This window comes from Ursus maritimus, unplaced genomic scaffold (genome assembly GCF_017311325.1).
Source record: "Ursus maritimus isolate PB19 unplaced genomic scaffold, ASM1731132v1 scaffold_6, whole genome shotgun sequence".
Classification (NCBI taxonomy): Eukaryota; Metazoa; Chordata; class Mammalia; order Carnivora; family Ursidae; genus Ursus; species Ursus maritimus.
Window position 1 is genome coordinate 15,460,980 of NW_024426774.1, and position 17,845 is coordinate 15,478,824.

At 56.2% G+C, this 17,845-nt stretch overlaps 1 long non-coding RNA gene across 15 annotated transcripts in view; it reads right to left on the minus strand.

The window, feature by feature from the left end:
- LOC103671698 overlaps positions 1 to 17,669 on the minus strand; it is a 27,075-nt gene extending 9,406 nt beyond the window's left edge. For 4 of the 15 annotated variants that reach the window (XR_571026.2, XR_571019.2, XR_005832758.1 and 1 more), the window contains exons 1-4: positions 8,486 to 10,220; positions 7,137 to 7,213; positions 4,469 to 6,318; positions 253 to 687 (exon numbers count right to left, since the gene is read on the minus strand). This is a non-coding gene — a long non-coding RNA (uncharacterized LOC103671698). Of the gene's footprint in view, positions 1 to 252; positions 688 to 4,468; positions 6,319 to 7,136; positions 7,214 to 8,485; positions 10,221 to 11,615; positions 12,849 to 13,153; positions 13,260 to 17,120 lie in introns of those variants that run through there. The other 11 variants (XR_005832761.1, XR_005832762.1, XR_005832757.1 and 8 more) reach the window with 11 other exon arrangements.
- Between the last annotated feature and the right edge of the window lie 176 nt (positions 17,670 to 17,845).

Below are 17,845 nucleotides of genomic sequence, written 5' to 3' on the forward strand. Positions count from 1 at the left end.
GTTGTGAGCTGCCTTTTGTAGACTGAAAAATCTAAGATTCAGAGGTTCCCGAAAAAGGACTAGCTCAGGGTAGACCAGCAGTTCCAAAGAAGTGTTTTTGGAGACTTCTCCAAACCTACAATTCCCAGCAGTTCACTCAGTAAGGAGCTACTGGCTTTCCCCTTCCTGTTCGGATACTGGTTTAAATGCTTTTCCTTTTTCTGGTCTGCAAGTTACAAAACCAAGAAATTTTCTCATAAGAACAACAATCACCAAAGCCAGAGTCCAGAGAGCTTCCAGTCAGAGCTGGTAACTTCAGGCTGTTCACGGGACCCAGCACTCTCACCGTCACTGGCACAAGGAGGGCTGAGGGCTTTGCTGCACTGGCCTGAGACAGAGAGTGAGCGGGAAGACCAGTAAGAGCAGTCCACGCGTGCCCGCCGCTCCACTCGGTTTGAATGCCACAGAGAATGCCGAGCCAGGGCCTTGCCGTGTGCGTTGCCCTCAAAAATCCAGAGGAATGTCCTGTTCACAGCAGGGAAAACAATTGCGCTGATTAATTGTGCTTCTGTTGATGTCTCCGTTCTCCAGACTTCCAAGTGCATTCCAGTGAGGCCGTCTGCCAGATGGAAGTGTTGTCACACGCAACTTCTTGGTGCAAACTGCAAGGCTCGTGAGACTCGAGCAAGCCTGTTAGAATTCCTTTTCCTAAATGGCCATAATCAAAGAACAAGCTCTTAGTTATCTAGCAATGAGCTTTAGAAATAGATGAGTACGCAAAATCACAATTTAGGAGTTCAGCACTTTTTCTTTTGCTGCTAAAAATAGTAGCCTGTGAAAATCTTACAGTGTTGGAAGAGATACGAGCGATTGTTAATTGTGTGTAAGAGGTGGGTCCGTCACTACCTTCTTCCCACCACTGCACAGGGCTGGGGGCTCGGGGAGCAGGGCTGAGCTGGCCTGGGAGGCGGCATGTGGGAGACCTCATTCTCAGACCCCCAAGGGCCAGGCCTCCAGCAGGAAGACGGGAGTACTGCCTGGCCGGGGGGCGTGTGGCTATAGCCAGGGAACCCCGTCAGCCCAGGCTGATGAGAGGACGATGGCCTGGCTGGCCCCACTGGGCAGACACCTGGCCTTCGCGCAGTGGCACTTGGCGGCAGGCAGTGTTGGGTCAGCCTGGCCTCCTGGCCACCTCACAAGAGTCTGCTTCCTCATCTGGCTCACCATGTTGGGAGGCTCAAGGGAACCAGGCATTTCCTTCAGACTGATCCTGTCCCTGGCCTCGGCTGGCTGCACTGAGCTGCATGGAGAGAAGCTGGGGCCCTGGGTTCGAGCCTCAGCTCCAGCGATCGCGACACTAGAGGCCATGGGCCTCTTGGAATGTCAGCCCCTCAGCTCTGTAAGGGGTTGCTCATATTGGCCTTGCTTGGTTTTTGCCAGGATTAGATGAGAACATGGAGGGGGTGGTGGTTGTTATTACTGGCATAAAAAGAGCCATTTCCTAGCTCATTAATGTGGAAAATGTAAACGTCTGGCTGCCTCAGGACAAAGGCTCCCACTGGCCCTTTCCGTCCTCCCTCCTCACTCCCATATTGTTGAGAGTTTGTTTTGGTTGTTTTGGAACTTCCAGAACAATGGGTTCTGGGGGCTGGCTCTGCAGCTATTCACACCCCCAAAGGATGCATTTGCTGAGCTGAGGCCACATGCCAAGAGTGAGGGGCCTGGAGGGATGTTTACCTGGCTCAGTCCTGCGGCCTCGGGGGCCAGGGGCGCCACCGCGTCAGCCCGCAGGCCTCGCCCGAGGCCTCCTGTGCCAACTAAGAAGGGTAAGAAGTGCCAGCTCCTTCCTCCAGCTCTGACGGCCTCAGCAGTCTCTAGTGACCAGAGGCGCGCTGCCTCTGCCTTGTAGGCCCCAAAGGTAGTGAGCTGCTCTTTAAGCACCCCGGGGGGCCTCACTGCAGTGTCAGCTGAGGGGCAGGGCCCTGGGGAGGAAGCCAAGCAGGCCTCCTCCCTCCTGGGCTCTCCAACATGATTTATCCGCAGGCCTGAGCTCTTCCACACGGGGGGCCGTGGTCTGTGACTCCTCCCGGTCCTCTCTGCCACCCCCTCCCTCTGACTCACCGTCTCCAGGGAGGACAGGAGCAGCTGAGGAATTCCTTTAAGGTGTGAGCGGCCCCGAGGCCCTTGATGCCCACACTCAAGGAGGGACTGCCCGTTAAACGACAGCTAGATGCAGAAGGGGTGATGCCTAAGGAGCTCCTGACCGGCTCCTGGGGAGGGGGCCTCCCATCCATCCCGCCCCATCTTCGTTCTGGCCAGACTTCTCTCCCTCCACCTTGCTCGTGGCCTTCCTTCCACTGGGCTCCGCCTGTGCCTCTCTCTCTCCTGCCCTCTGAGTTTTACCTCCTCCAAGAAGCCTTCCACGCAGACGCTCCTGCCACTGGAGCCACGGTGCTGGCTGCCCATTTTCTATGCTTTGTATGGGGGCCTCCCTGAGCCTCGGGCCTGATTCTAGAGGCTCTGCCATTTCCAGGCCATGGGACTTTCTCTCTGGAGCGGGGACAGCATTACATCCCTCACGGTGTTGGGAGTGCCCGGCTCATAGAGGGTACCCCCATGTTCTGCAGACGGGGAGACTGGAGGGGTTCCCTCAGTGTGAGTCCAGGGCACGTGCCACAATCTGGGAGTTTTTTATTCCACAACAGAAATGGAAGCTGACCCCCTCACCCTAAGCCTGTGGGGTTTCATGGGCCTTCCCTCCTTCTGGGAAATGGAGTTTATCACCAGAGGGACAATGCAGGCTGAAGTTTCTGTTTCTGTTCTGCACCGAGTGGTTGCTTTCTATGAACCGAAGGACACACAGTCATATCCTTTTGTTCAGGGCAAAACAAGTGATAAAGTCAGAACTCCCCCTAATGGATCTGTTCCCAGGGAGATGTCCAGGATGGATGGTTTCTGGGAATTCCCAGGAGCAATTTGTTTGGGGTCTACCGTCTCTGACCAGCCCCTTTTCCTGAAGGTCTAGCTCCAGATCCGACCACTGCAGAGGAAGGCCAGGCCTGGACTGGCGCATCATGCAGTGTCCCCAAGGCTCTGCCCTGGGGCAACCCTGATTCCGGAGGGCTTTGTGCGTGGGCTCCACGTTCGGTCCGGCCGCGGCCAGTCTGACTTTGGATTAGTGTCCTGTACGTAGTAGGTGCTCTTAATAACATGGATTAGACTGGGGCTCAAAGACCCTAACTTTGTGGAGTAATCAAGCCCACAGGAGTACAGAGGAAAGGCAAAATCATGGCAGCTATGGTGGCCAGAGAGGGTGACCCGCGGGCGACTGACGGCTGACCTGGGCCTTGGAGACGGCAGTTAGGGGAGAAGAGAACATGGCAGGTGGAGAAGAGTCAGCGGTGGAGACCCAGACCTGGGGTTGAGCGTGAACTGTACAGGAGCCCCAAAGAGGCCGATAGGCCGGGAGTGGAGGGTGTATGTTAGAGGGGACAGTGGCAGGAGTGTCACAGGGGCCCTACGTGGGGGGCAGTGGGAAGAAGTGGGGCTGAGGCTCTATCTGGAAGGCGGATCCTGCCTTGAAGAAAGCGGGGGCTGGGGACTCCTGACCTGCTGCCTCTGGTACAGCTGGCGGGGGTCCAAGTAGAGAGAATTAGAACCTGGGGCACCTGGGTGGCTCAGATGGTTAAGCATCTGCCTTGGGCTCAGGATGTGATTCCAGGCCCTGGGACTGAACCCCGCATTGGGCTCCCTGCTCTGCAGGGAGCCTGCTTCTCCCTCTCCTTCTGTCTCTCCACCTGTCCCCATCCCACCCCCACTCGTGCTCTCTCTCTTTCAAATGAATAAGTAAATCTTAAAAAAAAAAAAAAAAGAGGGTATTGGAACCTGAATTTGGGGTCCGGCAATCAAGGGTGGGGTGAGGAGGACAGATGTGCATGGATTTGAAGACAGCAGGTGTGCTGAGCTGGCTAAGAGGCTGCTGGGGCCGGGCAGGGGTGTCTCTGGTGCGGGAGAGGGCATGAATCCGGTGTAGACACTTGAGGTGATCACATACACATGTCTCTGCACGCACCCCTACCTACGTGAGCGCATGCTGGGCTGTAAGGGGGCGTCACGCCGTGCCCATCGTTGACTCGGGGTAGGAGGCCTGCAGTCATTGCAAACACGGTGGAGAACAAAAGCCACAGCTGCCGCTGAGTCAGGTTTGCGGGGCGAGCAGGAGGGGGCTGCTGAGACGTGGGGCAGCCCTGTGCATGCTGGGGACATGGAATTGGGGACACTAGAAATTGATGTTCTTTCAATGTCGGCTTGGTGTTTATGTGCGGGGAGGGGCCGAGAGTTGAGTGGGAAGCAGAGAAAGGAGAACCCTTTCTTTGGGCCCGAGCCGTTCAGCCCTCGCCCCACACGCAGCCCATTTGGAGAGACCAAAGGCCTCCTTAGAAAGCTCCCAACCGTCTCCAAGACCCAGCGTGATTCCTGGGGGTCTTACCTCCTCCCAAGCATCTTGTCCAAGACGTCCAAGAAATCGCGGGCACTGTTCTCCCCTAGAGAAGTTCAAGTTCACGTGATCTTCCCAGCTCCCCGCGTTCCCTGGGACACGTCAGTGGCTCTCATACAGCTCCGACGTGGGCAGAGGGGGCGTGGGGAAGAAAGACCCTCTGGGGGGAAGAAGGGCCCGTCTGGGAAGTGTTTCATCAAACTTAGCACTGTGACTCTTCGACTCACCTCACAGGTGCATGTTTTTGTGGCCAGGGGCGACCGCGAACTCGCAAAAGCCACGGCAAAGTGTCTAGTTTCTCATGATGATCCACCAGGCGGGGAGCCTCTGACACGGAACTCAGCGCTGTGTCATTTCCCCTTCGGTAACGTGCGCAGCCCCGGTGCGGGTACAGGACGAAGGCTGGGGAGCAGCACCCCTGCATCTCGGACAGAGGTGTAGGGCAGCCTCCTCCCTGCAGCTCTTCAGTGGCTCAGGGTGGCCCTCAGAGGTGGGATGGGTTCAGTCCGCGCAGGAGGGACCTTGGCCTCAGTGATTTCTGGGGTTGAGCTCTGGGCTCCCCACACCTGCAGGCCTGGACTCTATGCCTACGGTGCTTCCAGGTTGTCCTCAGAGCAGGATCATTCATCCTGCTACCCAGTCAGATGTGAAATGCCAGCAGAAGGCGACAATGACCCCATTCTTGCGCCTCAGACGGACTGGGGCGGTTCTCTTCTTGGAGGCTCTGGGGGTGGCCCCGCCTGTCCCCTGCGTCCAGAGGAAAGGTGGGCCGTCTAAGGAACGTGTTCAGCGGTGAGCTTCTGGAGGGCAGAACCAGAATAGAAGCCCAACCAAGAGCCTCTTCAAAGCTGTGGGGGGAGGAAGGGAAGAGAGGAGACTGCTGGTTCCTGAGGGCCAGCTGGGAGCGGGGCAGCTGGCGTCTGTGCACTCGGACCTGCCCACAACAGCCTCAGACGCGGCACCACAATCCCATTTTATTGAGGGGGAAACTGAGGCTCAGAAAGTTAGAGTGACTTGGTCAAGGCCCCACAGTAAGCGGGTGTGGGCTCTGGGACTCCGCAGCTATGCTCTGTACCAGCCAGGGAGGTGTATTTTAAACAACAACAACCATTAACAGAAATGTCCAAGTTCCAAGAATTGAAATGGCCTCAGTACCTCATGGCTCATTGTTTCTGAAGTCTCTGTTTCATCCAGCCAAAGTCCGACCCTTGTTCCCTTCCGAGCCTCACAGGCCAAGCCAGGATCGGTGGCCACCCCAGCCCTTGACTTCCTGCCAGTCCCAGGTCGGCCCTCCCTGGGGTGCTCCTCATACACTTGTCTGGGGCCTCCCCCGAGTTCAGGAAACTCCCCAGGACACATCTGGAGCTGGGCGGCCCCCACGCGCGTGCGGAGCCCAGAGAGAGCAGAGCGGGGGTTTCCCTGGACTCCATGAGCACGGGGTCTTTTCTTTCTGTTGACTCTGTCTGCCCAGCAACCCCCCACCCCCACCCCCGCCTCCAGGAACTCGCTCAAGGCCAGGGGACCAGGACTCTCCTGCATTCGTGGGTGGTGAGCTTCCCGGGGCTGTCCATTGACAGGGCTTCCCCAGAACAGCCGATGAGATCATCTGCCATTCCAGGCTGGGCACAACAAAGCAGGCCCAGGAGATATCCTGCATGACTCATCGGTGGGCCACGCACCAGGGGCTTCCGGCCCTCAGGAGAAACCAGACACAGAGGACCATTGTTTGCCCCGGAAGCCCCCCTCTGGCACTGCAGGCTCAAAGGGGTCAATTGTGTTTTCTCCCTGGTTTTCTGGAACTATAGTCTGGGGGGTGGGGGTCCACCAGGCAGCCTGGGTCCCTGTAACAGGAGGAAAGGCAGTATTCAGTCACTCACCCGTATATCCCACAAGAATACCCCTGATATGGACCCCCTCTTTCTCCCTCCTGGCTTCAAAAAAAAGCAAGTGAAAAGGTTGTGGATCAGCAGGAGAGGCAGCTAGGACCTGTTCCTCTCTGCTCTCTCCAGGCGCTCACATAGGGCCCTCTGGGACACAGACCCGAGGGCTGGTGTGGAAGGCACAGGGCAGGTGGCCTGAGCTGGGGTAGCTGGGGAAGAAGGAGGCTGCCCTGGGGGACGGACCAAGCTGGGTGCCCTTAGAAATCTCAAAGGGAAAAAGCAAAAAATCTATTTTTTTTTTTTAGAGGAATCAAAGTCTATAAAAGAGAATTCACAGGAAACAAAATCCAAAAGCCTAACAAGTTCACGAAGAGGTTGTAAACCTCACTGCTTATCAAGGGAATGCAAATTAAATGCAAATTAAAACAACGAGGTACTGTTTCACACCCATGAGATTGGCAAAAATGACCAAGACAGATACTCTCAAGAGCTGGCGGCATGGGGAGGAGGGAGGCCTCAGGAGCTGCTGGTGGGAATGAACACCAGGCAGGCAAGTGATGAGTTTTCCCTGAAAATCTCTACGTAAATGCAGTGTGTATAGACCCCTGAACAGGAATCCTGTTCCTGTGGAGCTCGGCCCCAGAGAATTGGATGAGGCCCTAGAGAACCAAAGCAGAGGACCCCTCCCTAGGTAAAGCTCCCCCCCAACCCACATACTCCCCAGCATGCAGGCTTTCTCCAGCAAGACCTGGAAACCAGGCCCCAATGAGGGTCTTCACCTGCTGTCCTGCCTGGAGCCGGCCACTATCAGGTTGCGGACTCTGGTCCTTGGGGGCTTGGGTTCAGGGCTCTGATCCTAAAGAAGACAAGAAACCCCATTCTCGTTCCGAGCTCCAGGTTAACATCCCAACCCTTCCAACTCAGTATGAGCTTTCTGTCTTTGGGTAACAAAGTACCACAAACTTGGCAGCTTAAAACAGCACGCGTTTATCCTCTTATCTCACAGTTGCTGTGGGTCAGGAATCTGGGCCTGGCCTAGCTGGATCCTTTGCTCAGGGGCTCATAAGACTGTAATCTACGTGGAAGATGGCAGCGTTCTCATCGGGAGACTCAAGTGGGGAAGAGTCTGCAACTGAGTTCAAGCATTTCCTTGTAGCTGCATGACTGAGGCTCCCACTCTTTCTCTCAGCTGGAAGCCACCCCTGATCAAGAGCACCTGTGGTTCTTTGCCAGGTGGGCTTCCTTGACGGCTGCGTGTTCCATCAAGCTGGCGAGGACGGGCTCTCCACTCAGAAGGGGCCCAATCCCATGTTTAAGAGTTCTTACCCAATTAAGCCAGCCCCACACAGAATAATCTGTTTTGATTAGCTCAAAACCGACTGATTTGGGATCTTCACGACACCTGCAAAATCCCTTCATATTCTATGAGCTAGGACCAAGTCACAGGTCCTGTCCACACCCAAGGGGAGGGAATCATGGACTGAACGTGGGGCAGGAAAACATGGGGCCAGTCTAGGGTCTGTCTACCACCTTTTCTGTCTTTCTGTAGAGGAAGGCTCCACATCTGCTGAAGGGAGGTGAAGCCTCAGGCTGCACAGAGCAGCCCCGGGAGACACAGCCTTCCCCGTGCAGGGTGGGACAGGGCACCCAGCTCAGGGAGGGACAAGGCAGGGCTGTGGAGGGTGGCCGACAGGGGTGGTGCTGGGATGCTTGTCCACCTGAGGTGTGGAGGATGCTAGAGAGAGGGGTGGGTGGGAAAAGAGGTCCTGGGGAAGGCTGGCCTCTCAGGCAGCATGAGTAAGTGAGGGAGGGCTGGGGGCAGCAGGCATGGTGCACTCTGCAGGTGCCCTGGGATGACCATTTCTCCACTTCCAGCTGAGAGGGTCCCAGAGAAGGCACCTCCCTATACATGTCAGCCCCTTACATTGTAACCTCTTCTGTCCTGTCTTTGCCATCTGGGGACCTATGCCCTCCTCCACTCGGCTTTCATAGGCACCTAAGAGGTCAGCTAAGGGGCAGATGGGAGGGCACTGTATGTCCCCACAGAGGGACAGTGGGAGGATTGTCAGCCCGCTGGCCTCAGCTTAGCCTGCTCCGGGGAGGGACATTGTCAAACAGGGACAAACACCTGCTATGCTGCGGCTCCTCTCACTGCGGGGTTCAGATCCGGTGGGGACCCTCTCTGACGGCAGCCCAGGCTTCAGGACTCCATGCCCTGCTGAGAGAAAAGGCAGAAAGCACTGGTGGCCCCAGGCAGGTGTGAGTCCTTGAATCTGGGATCCTGCCCCGATTTCCTGCCCTCCTCCCAGTTCTTGAGAAGTTCTCCCTGCCCCTGCCTCTGCACCTTAACCACCTTTGATCCCTCTGTGCCTGCCAAGCTGTGAGCTGGATGGGGTGGGTACCTGCCTCCTCTGACCAGGCCAGCAAGGAGCCCCAGCCCTGTGCCACTGACTGCCTCAATTTCCCCTCACCTTCTGGCCTATCTGCCACTCTCACCCTAAGCTGAATGCTCCAGGACCAGCTCCCCCACCCAAACCCAACATCCTCAGTCACGCCCCCAGCCTCTGCTCACACCTTAATCAAGCAAGGATTCTAGAGCAAGACATATGCAATCAAAGGTGGGGCCCTGGCACTATGGATAACTCCACTGAGCTGTGCTCGCCTTGGCACACGCTGGTCTGTTGCACTTGGTCTTCATATGCAAACCACAGGAATCAGCTTTGGCTAACTTACTTAGAAAAAGATTTTTGTGGAAGAATATTGGGCTGCTCACACTGGATTATCGGGAAGGCTGGACAACAAGGGAGGTGTGCACCGTTGGACAATGTCCCCCACTGGGACAGTGTGCTAGTACCTGCCACCCCCGGATGGACCCTAGTGGATTCCCTAGTCCTGTCAGCCTCTCTTGGAAGCTTTGTATCACTCCCTCCAGATTCCAAGAGCCAGGGACAAGGGTTCGACTGGCCAGCTACCACTTTGGCTGAGGAATGAGAAGGCGACAGCAGCTCCCCGTCATCTTCTACGGTGGGAGGAGGTGGGCTCCCCTTGCTTGGGAGTCGTCCAACAGAGGAAGGGCGTGGCCACGACCCTCTCAGGTTAGTTCCCTCACCTTGGCCATCGTGACCCCTGGGGCCCGGCATTGCCAGTGCTCACCAGACCATGCAGGAGGGGTTGAGGTCTCTCTGACCTGTCTCAGGGTGGCTGGAAGACAGGTCGTCCTGTGGACCTGGCCAGCACACTCTTCCACTTACAGTGATGGCAAGCAACCGTGCCTGGTGTCGTCCCAGAACTGGGTCCCCCACCATGCTGCTCAGGTGTCCGTTTCAGGCCAAAGGGCCTGTGTTTCTTATTTGTGTTCCGTTCCTTGGGGTCTCTGACTGGCCATACTTGGTACTGGACTCACAGACTTCGGCTGAACCGGTGTTTTGCTCCTCTAGCGAATGTCCGCCCTCAGAGTCATCAAATGCAGGATTTCTTCTATGATTTTAAAAGATTGCCTATACAATCGTTTGGTGGTACTGCACAAGGACGTAAAGAAGCCCTGGCCTAGGCTGGGCCAGGCAGAGCGTGAGTGACCCGGGACTGCAGCCTCCCAACTGAAGAGAGCCAGCGTCCTGCAGGACAGCGGGGAGGCCGGGAGGCTAGGACAGACTGCTCTCTCAGTCCTGCATCTAGAGGCTTCTCTCCTCTTCCACTGCTCAGGGGATGGGCCTGGGGAGGGGTGGGGTACCCATCCCCCCATGGTTCTGCTTCCAGACTCCCGCCCCTGAGACTCAGCCTGCTTGCTCCAGCGATCTGAATTCTGGCCCTGAACTTGGAATGGGGTCCCTGAGCATTCCCTTGACCCCACAACCACCTCCCACCATAAGTCTGCGGGGCGGGGGGTGGGGGGGAGGGTTTGTGAAAGCTGCTACAGAGAGAGCCTGTTCCTTTGGAGCGGGTCCAGACCAGACTCGCAGCCTCAGACCCTCCAGGGCTTCTAGGCTCGCCAGCTAGCTGCCCACCTTAGAATGAGGAATTTGCCCCCCAAGCAAGGGGATCAGATTGCACATTCCTGAGGCCTGAGTCACTCCCGGTTCCTGCTAGTCTTCAGGAATGTGTTTGTGCTAAGGCTGGGAGGAGAGCTGAGGGCCCAAGAGGGCTTGCACACGCCATAGGCAGTTCACTCTGTGTCTGGCGGGCTTGGGGCAAGGGATAAGGGGCCCACGCAAGGGCAAAGGGGACAAGGCTGTGACCTCTGCAGCTACTGAGATGTTGTTCTGCATGGGCCCCAGGGGACGCGAGAAGGAAAGGGCCAGACTCAGACTCAGGCAGGAACTGGAGCCTTTGCCTTGTGCAGAGTTGGCTTTAATTTGATCCCGTGGGACAGAGCAGAGAGGGGCCAGTCCAAGCAGGCTCCCTTGCAGCCACCCTGGGAAAGACACTTGGTCCCTCACCACCTTCTTCCGAGAAAGACAACCTCCCGGAGAGCACCGGGGGCTGGGTGAGTCTCTGGGGGCTCTTGGCTCCCCCTGAGTCGTGGCTGTGAATCCTAGCCCCTTGCCCCTGCTCCATCCAGGGCACTCTGTTGAGATGGTTCCTTTCTGTCTCCAGCATGAGCCACCCAGCGTGGAGAGAACCCACACTCCTCGGGAAATCGGCGCTGTCGCGGCGGCCATGTTGAGTCAGGCACTGTGCCAGGCCCTTCGTGCCGGGTAGCCGTTTGCCCTGGTTTGCCTGGGGCAGTCCTGGGTTGCTGGACAATTATTAATAGCATCTCTTTGCCCCTTCAAAAGTGTCCTGGTTTGGAAGATAGGTACATATTCACCCTAATTTTATAAATATTATCTTATTTAATCCCCACCATGCCCTACAAGAGGGGCACTGCTGATAGCCCCATTTTATGATACAGAAACTAAGGCTTACAGAAGAGAAGTAACTTGCCCAAGGTCGTACAGTCGGAAGGGGCAGATCCGGAAACTGTTAGGAACTCGGCTCTTGACTTCAAAGCCCCGTGGCTTAGCCACAACACCAAATTTCCTCTCCTAAAATCCTTTGATGCTTTGAAGGACTGAGAATCTCGTATCTCCAAGTAGTAGAGAAATAACAATTGGAGTCCTGGAGTTATCTTGGCTCTCTTCCAGTCCCACACTTTGGCTATCTTTGGCATGCTGTTCCCTTCTCGAGAGAGAGCGTGCACGAATCTGGTTTGCCCACTGGCAGCAGAAGCATCATCGTCATCAGATGAACAAACCTCACCGTGCCTACTGTGTACCTACTGTGCGCCAGGCGTCGCCTCTAATCCTCACGCCAACCCTGCAAGCTGGTGTGATGGTCCTCCTTGCACCCTGAGTTCGTACAGCTCCAAGGAGGCAGAGCTGCGGTCAGAAGGCAGAGATTCCAGCTTTGAGCCCAGCAAACTCTCCACAGGGTGCCATTTTGGTTGCATACACCAAGCTCAGCAGCGGATCGCTGTGTGGGCTGCAAGGGAATAAGGTTCCAGTGCGCCCATGACAGAGACAAATGGCTGGACCACATTACGGACCCGAAGACCCTCAAGGCCCCCAGGCATTTTGGCTACCAGGGAGCTGGGGCAGCCTGGCTCATGAGCGCAGCCATAAGCCCTGAGAGCTGGTCTGAGGCCCACACACAGCTAGTCTTCGCTGGCAGATACAGCATATTTAAAAGGTTTTCGGACAGTGTTTTCATTTCTTTGGCGGGAAAGAGCAGACAATGTTCGGGAAAGAGCAGACAATGTTCGGAACAGAGCATGTCCGCCTTGAAGGTGGAGAACAAGCCATTTCTGGAGCCCAGAGGCCCTCGCTCCCGTTTCTACACCCAGAGATCAGTACACTGTGAGAGCCTCTTCCCACCCCAACATGCTGGCCCCGGGGGAGGGAGAAACACGAGCAAGCACGGTCCAGATGGTCCAGGGAAAAGGGGATTTGGGAAAAGGATGTTTGTTCAAAATTCACCAAAAATAGAGAACCAAGGGGAGGAAGAGTGCACCCCTTCACCCATTTAAAAAGCTATTTCCCAGGAAGGGCTTTCTAAGTAATGGACAATGTCACAAGAGGAAAAGCCAGTGGCTTTGACTGTGTAAAAATATAAAACATTGGGAGGTTAAAAACCATCAAAAACAAAAATGAAAGGAAACAACACACTAGTAAAACACATATGCCACAAACGTCACAACAGCAATGTAGAGAGAGCTCGTAGGATGCGTTTTAAATAAGCCCATCAAAACTGTGTTAGAAAAGCTGGTGGAGAAAGCAAAGAATTGACCCCCAAAATTTAAAATGGTCGATAATTTTGAGCATTTTTGCGTCCTTGATCATCATGTAAGTTCTAATTTTGAAATAACATTATTTGCCTTTTAGATCATAGAATTTTCTTTGCTGGTATTGCCATGAGCCTGGTGCAGACCCGTGACACTGGCCCTCTCGGACCTCTGCTGGGGTCTTAGAAGTCAGCGACAACCCTTCTAGAAATACTTTGGCAGAACGTATCAAGGATGGTTAACTAGAAAACATACATGCCCTGGAATTTTCTCCGAGGGAATAATTAGAAATTCAAACAAAAAATTGTAGACAAAGATGATCCATAAAGGGAATGTGGAGTAGCAAAAAAATAGATGCCCAGCTACTCCAAAACAGGAAAAATTAAATAGATTACAATGCAGCTACATGCTTACACAGCCCTTTAAAATGGTATTTTTGAAGAATGTTCATGCAAAGCAAAAAGAATTACGAAATGTTATTGAGCAAAGTAGACTGCAAAGCAATTGTATGTTCCCAATTTTAAAAAGCATACATACATCTATGAATAACATGGCCACGTAGAAACACGACGACCGTCCGCCGGGTACATCCACGGCAGGAAGAGTAAGTCGTGTTGCTTTCCCTTCAGGCATGATCTCTAAGGCAGGAAAGCTGGCACCATCCCCTGCCCTCCAAGGGTGGTAGGCATGTCATGAGAGTACTTCATGTTCCAGAGAGGACGGAGGCGGGGCCGGGGATGGGGAAAGAGCCTGAAGGAAGGTTCAGAGCAAATGGCCTAAAGAGCAGGACGCCTAGGTGCCACCAAGAATGGTGGGTCAGAGTGGGTCAGGGCCAGTGGACCAAGAATATAACCACAATCCAAGTCCGGATGACAGCATCAAGAACCAGTCCCCAGATGGGCTCCGCGGACGCGGGCATACTCAGGGTCGGGTTGAGCTGCTGTGTGGGAAGCCGCAACTGCACTAGGAGTCAGGAGAACTGGGTCAGCCTCTGTCTCTGCCCCAAGTCACCGCATGATCCTGGTGAGACTCTGAGCTTCTCTAGCCTCCGTTAGCTCATCTCTAACACTGGTGTTAGTTCCCCCTTGGCCTGCCTGTGGTGAGGACCGAAGCAGGCCGTGGAGACCGTGCAAGGATCTGTAGATCCTTGAGGAATCTGAGGGAGGGGGCTGAATTTAGGACTTCATAGCCATGGCCTCCAAAGCCAGCCTCTTCCTGGAAGCCTTCCCTATCCTCAAGGCCCAGGCGTGTTTCTTCTGGACCCTTCCAGCACTTTTTGCCTGACCACACAGATCCTTAGTCTTTCGTTGGGTCGCCAGCAGCTTCATGTGTGAACAGCTTGTCTTTACAACTATGTTGTCAGATGGTTGGCTACGAATGTCCCCCCCCCCCCCCCCCGTGCCCCAGGCTCTGTCTAGAGAACAGCATCCCTTAGTGGGAGTTGAGAAATGCTCCTTTGAGGCTGACTGGAACAGTGTCCCCTGCAATTGTGTGGCTGCCCTGCTCTGGCTCCCCCTGGAGGTGGGGGTGGGCACTGCCGCAGGTTACTCAAGGGCTTGTCTAGAGACCAGCCCCTGCACCTGCTGACCGTGGCAACCCACCAATCCACCGAGGGACAGGCTCTTCCTGGGGGAAGGTAGGGTGTTGGAGCCATTAGCTGAGGCTGTTTAACTTCCAAGTGCCCCGATGGGGATGGGCTGTGTGACTTCAAAGCTCGCTTCCAGATTCCAAAGCATCAAGTTCCAGGCCTGTAAGCACCCAGGACCTTGAGATTCAGAGGACAGAGAATTCTAAGCGGTGTAAATCCTAAGATTCTGAGACTGTGTTCTCAGGAGCAGCACCGCTGGCTGGCCGCCCTCCTCCCCAGAAAACACTCGGCCTATTCAAACCCGTGGGAGCCCTGCCTCCCCTTGGCTTTAGGCAGGTCGACTGCCCAGAAGCAGTCGACAGCAATCCTGTCACTAGAAAACCAGGGCTGAGTTCTCTAAAGGGGAGGTGCTAATTAGGCATCTAATTAGGGCCCGTATGTTCTGTCTGGAGAGCGCCCTCCCAGGATGGGTCTTAGATGTTTGCTGTGCCTGGCTGGGTGGTGGAAGTCAGAAGCTAGAGTCCTTGCCCTGGGACCGGGCCCAGATTCTGTGAAGGAGGTGTTTCCACGGGTCTCAGAGTGTTAACTGTCCTCCTCACCGTGGTGAGAAGGGTGGGGGAGGCCAGCGGGTGTGTCCCCGCATCTCTGAAGGTGAGTGGCTGTGCCACAGTCTCTGCAGGGAGGTTCGGGTTCCCTGGGGCGGAGGGGCCTTGAGAGAGGAACAGCTAGTCACAGCTGCACAGCTGCCTGCCACATGTGGCTGCCCGAACCACAAAAGCACAGCCTGCCCACAGGCTCGGCCCTGGGAACAGCAAGGGGGTGGCTTCTCACCCTGGCCGACCTGGTGAGCTCATCGGTCGCTCTGACTAACGTGCAGGCCAGAACGTTCCCCATGCCGCAAGAACGCTCAGAACCTGTCCCCTGTCCCCACCCCTGCCTGGTACAGCAGCCTAGAGCTGCCTGGAGCAGGGCTCTATCTGCAGGGCATGGCGGGTAGGAAGCAGAATTGGGGAGTTGCCTTGACCATGAGGTTAAGCATGGGCGTGAACCTCTCTGAACTTGGCACTCGAGAACTTCCATCTGACACGGCTGCCTTCCCCAGGTTAATGTTCCACTGCCTCGGACCTCTGCTCTTCAAAGCCCAGCTGTTTCTACTTAACGCCATGGTTCAGCTCAGCCCTGAGCTGGGGCAGGAGCTGATCCTCCCCCAGCCTCAGCACAGATGCCAGCTGCCAGGTGGGGGCCCTGTCGGCTAAAATGCCACTGCGGGGGGTGGGGGGACATCCCTGGGTCCAGGAGGACTGACTCCGATCACTGAAGGGCCAGAGGAAATGATTGCTTTCCTCTAAGCCGAGAGGCCAGTGTGGATCCGGATACATTCACACACTCCGACACACAGGCACCTTGGACTTTGTACATTTGTACCTATCTCTACGGGTTTTTGTCACTAAACAAAAACCAGTGGGTCCCAGTGACTCTCAGTTCACTACTGTGTCCCAGGTGCTTAGTACAGAATTGTCACCTGCCCCCTTCCCCCACACACACTCATTAACCCCTTAGCTGCTAGGCCAGGGGCCCAGAACTAAATGTGTGGGTCCCCTTAGTGAAAGGGGTCCCATGTTGGGTCTGGAGGAGGCCCTCTGTGAGGAGTGCTGTCCTAGGGTGCCAGCATCGGGTAGTCACAGAACTGGCCACCAAGTGCTATGGCCTGTCCCCCGCCCAAGAGGGGAAGCACGGACGTGCCTCAGCAGGAAGGCTCTTCTTCCAGCCGTGTGGTCCCTGCACGAGGGGATCGATGTTGCGCTCACCAAGAGTTCTCCAACCAGATCACTCACTTCCCAGTAAAAGGCCATACAGGAAAAGCCGTGACACCTGGGCTTGGGAGCCCCAGCCAGCTCTAGGATCCAACCCCCTCACAGCTGGGGAGAATTATGGGGTCAGGGATGGTGAAGGTCTCATGCCCTGGAAGCGGGGAGAAAGGGGATGGGGGCTCCTGTGCCCCAGAACCTCTAACTGGACCGGCGGGTTCCAGCAGCTCTCCATTTACAGCTGTGTCCTGGTGCCCGGCACAGAGCTGGCACTTAGTCAACATCTGAAGTAATGAATGAATGAGGCCAATGTACTGAGGTCATGCAGGTCTCAGCAGTTCTCAGGCTGCCCCTGCTGGATTCCCCACCCCTGCCAGGTGGATAGATGCGGGTGCTGGGGCAGAGGCCAGGCAGCCCGCTGGCCCTGGCGCTTCCGTCTGAGTGGCTTGGACCTCAGGCTCCGCGCTCTGTGCATGGTCTTTGGCCCCAGGCTTGAGCCTGATCCTCATTCCCTGAATCCACCTCAGGCCCAGCTTGGCTGTGGGCCTCCCTTCCCCCCAGCTGTCCAGGGTCTGGGAGACACCAGGGGCAGGTGAGTGGCATCCTCCATTTCCTCTTCACTGAAGCTGGTGGAAGGGTGTGTTGACGGCCTTTGGGGCTCTCGGTGGGCAACGGTGGATTTGGGTCATCGCAGAGGGCCTGTGGGGCCAGCCTCCCTCCTCTCCATATCTCCCTCCCCCAGGTCCCAGCTATGTCTGACTCATTGGCCCCTCATCCCACCCTTCCACACATGACAGAGCTGACAGATGGATGGGGCCCCCCACTGTGGGTAACCGGATCAACCTGTATTTCTAGATTCAGAGTCAACGCAGGTATGGACACAGCCCTGGCACCGAGCTAGGTATCTCACCTCTACTGACTCTGGTGACCCTTGTCGGACTCTGCGAAGTGCCGTGTATTATCTCCACTTTGCATTCAAGGAGACTGAGGTGCAGACGGTTGAAGCTGCTGGCTCGGGACAAAGGGCAGAGCTGGTGTTTTCCCACACAGCCACCCGGGGCCCCACCCTGGCCCTCGCCCCCCTCCTCTGCCCTTACATGATACTCACCCTGTAGAGGCCCTGAGTGCTGGCAAGCCTGGCCTCTCCGAGCAGTGGTGAGCCCTCAGGAGGACAGCCAGGCTCCAGGCCGGGCATGGGGGCAGAGTGGTCTCACCGGGGTGGGGGGCCCGGACCAATCAGCCAGGAGCTGATACTTTCCAGCTGTCCTCACGATGCAGGGGGCAGGATCAAAGACTGTCGCAGCCGCTGAAGAGGGGCACCTCCATCTGTGCCCGTGTCCCTGTGATGCCACCAGCATCAGAGAAACCTTCCGTCATCTTCCGGGAGCAAGAAACAGCCCTCCTGCGACACTCACTGCCTGGACACCCTTCTCCTGCTTCACAGAAACAGGACCCAGTCTTGCCTGAAGCTACCCACTGCCAGGCCACAAAAAGCCTTGAACGTGAGCACGGCCACCAGGCGCCGGAAAGCCTCGGCTGCTCCGAATCAGAAGCCGCTCGCAGATTTACCGTCAGGTGTTCGTTGTCAGACTTCGGTACGGGCCGCGCAGGCGGCCTGCTGCTCCCCGGCCCTTCGGAGCCCGTGGGGTCTTGTCTGAGCTTTCTGAGCAGGAGCCCAGCCCCAGGAGGCCGGGTCGGGGAAGCGGTGAAATCCGACGGCCACTGGCCGGTCGGCGAGGGGCCGTTTCCACATCCCCTGCCACCGCCGGTCCAAGCACAGCACAGCCCGGGCATGGAGGACGGATGCCGTCTGGAGGCTCCGGCGGGGGGGGG